The sequence below is a fragment of the Pygoscelis adeliae genome, unplaced genomic scaffold (genome assembly GCF_000699105.1).
Source record: "Pygoscelis adeliae isolate BGI_AS28 unplaced genomic scaffold, ASM69910v1 Scaffold315, whole genome shotgun sequence".
NCBI lineage: Eukaryota > Metazoa > Chordata > Aves > Sphenisciformes > Spheniscidae > Pygoscelis > Pygoscelis adeliae.
This window is the reverse complement of record NW_008824865.1, coordinates 1,675,880-1,678,044: the sequence shown is the minus strand read 5'-3', so window position 1 is coordinate 1,678,044 and position 2,165 is coordinate 1,675,880. Positions and strand designations below refer to the sequence as shown.

Sequence of the window (2,165 nt, the reverse complement as noted above, 5' to 3'; positions counted from 1 at the left end):
CCCAAGAAGCCAGAATGCAGAGGCAGGTAAGTGGAGCAGAGGCAGAAGAGCTCAAACCAAAGGACTAGGTCACTCTTAAGAGCAAGCCTCAATACTAATTAAAAAAAGGAGAGACTTTGTAAGGACCCCAAGGAGATCGCGTAGTTTGCTTCAACCCCAGAAGTCAATGAATGCTCAGGCTTCAAGAAAGCCCATAAAAGACCTGCCCTGAAAGGACACAACAGGGAGAGGAAGTTTAGTTTATGAAGCCTGTATTATTTCTGTTCAATCTCACTTCAAGTTTTTGCTAGATTAAGAAGTTCACCATTCTAATTCCGGTTTAAATAAAATCTTATTCTTTAGTTTAAAAGCCCTCTTACAGTCATTTTCAAATAAGGAAAGGTCTAGGCATATGAGACTCGCATCTGGGTGCTTGAGAGTGCCATCACAGGCTTCCACGTGAGCTACCTGAAGCTGAAACACATTTGCACTTTTTGCTTGAAAACAAGTCCCAAACATCAACGTCTACCCTTCTCCCCCAGGCTTCTTTTGAGAATCAACTTTCCTTAATCTCCAGGTTTTATGTTTCCCTGGCATGCTGAAAATCCACAGTACAAGAGAGCCGGTCAACAACAGTAAATATGAAAACCTTTGGTGGGCACTGAAATACAAGCCCTAACGCTGCTCATGTCTGATCCATTACAGCTACAATTAAGATTCAGTTTTTGCTCAGTTTTGGGCCAAAGATTAGGCAGAAAGGGAGGTACTCATTTAGCAAATTCTCCATAAAAGCCTCTTGTTTTCATTAGCCAAGATGCTTATTCCTTTAGCTATAAATTTTTCTCGGTGCTAGTCCTGTCACCTCATGTTTTTTTAATATGCACTGCATATTAAACTGAAAAAACACCAACCTCTGCCCATCAAGCAATAGCCAGTGGGGTTTCATTGCCTATCAACAACTGTATAAAGACCTTAAGTCCTGCCATTTACAGCTTGCTTTTACATTTTACAAAATTATACCTTTATGAAATTACATTTATGTCATATTTTTACTATTATTGGAAAACTGCAAATCTATCCAGGTTAGTTAGCTCACAGCCATCCTTCCTGCTTCTGTCAGTTGCCATTTCTAGTTTCAGTAACATTAGTTTTTCAGTATTATCAGTGCTATCATTCTGTGTTTCGCTTCAAATAAAGAACGTTTGACATACTGCAAATACAAATAACTTTCTTGAAAACAAATACCAGATAGAGATGACTAGAAAAACCTATTTAAATAGCAATTGCTGACCGTAGAATAGTGTTATGCACTAGGCTAAACAAAAAACTCCTGGTGCGATGGGGTTACAAAATATGCACAGTGAGAAAAAAAAAAAAAAATCAGCAATTCAGTAAGTAACAGCTATCAAAATACCCATTGTAAAAACTATAAAAATAGTGCTTTTAATGAAGGCATGCCTCAAGTCAAATAACCCCAAAAATTGTTATAAAGGAAAACCATCCTTTCCTTTCCTCAGAACCCGATAATACACACAGTTTGCATTGCAAATTGAGATGCCTATGGATTTCAAAGCATTTTTAAAATCCAGGTATGAAAACTAAGATGGGGGGAGGGGGGTGTTGGGTTTTTTGTTGTTTTTTTTTTTATATTATTGAGCAGGAAGGATCACTCAGTGATTGGCACACCAGATTTAATATCCCCAAATACATCTAATCAGAAATTCAACAAATACACACTGAAAAAGTGTTTTCAATTTCCAACACATTTTCATAAAGTTTCATTTACTGTTCTGAATTGAAAAAAAATGAGCACTGAATACCTGAAAGGCAGACTGATTTAAGTTTCTATACAGCACTCATCACTGTTCAAATAGGACTCATTAAAAAGGTCACTTTCCCAAAAGGTTTCCCTCTTGATTTCCAAACCAGCAACAGAAACTGGAATTGCTTTTCTACTATGAACCACTACATCTCATGAGATGTCATTACCAATCAATTATTCTCCTTTGAATTTAACTTTCATTCACAATAACAGTAAGAACTATATTCATTTACATAAAGAGAAGAATCCATTAGCTTAAATGCAGATTTTGAATTTCTTGTGGGTTTTGCCACCTCAGAGGAATTCCCAAACTCCCAAAGCTTTAATCATGAAAGCTTTCAAGAATTTGCTTTTTGTTTCTCGG

General features: G+C 36.8%; 1 protein-coding gene across 1 annotated transcript in view; it reads right to left on the bottom strand.

The window, feature by feature from the left end:
• Positions 1-2,165, bottom strand: part of TBC1D22A (TBC1 domain family, member 22A) — a 200,209-nt gene that overhangs the window by 145,303 nt on the left and 52,741 nt on the right. The window lies entirely within an intron of this gene.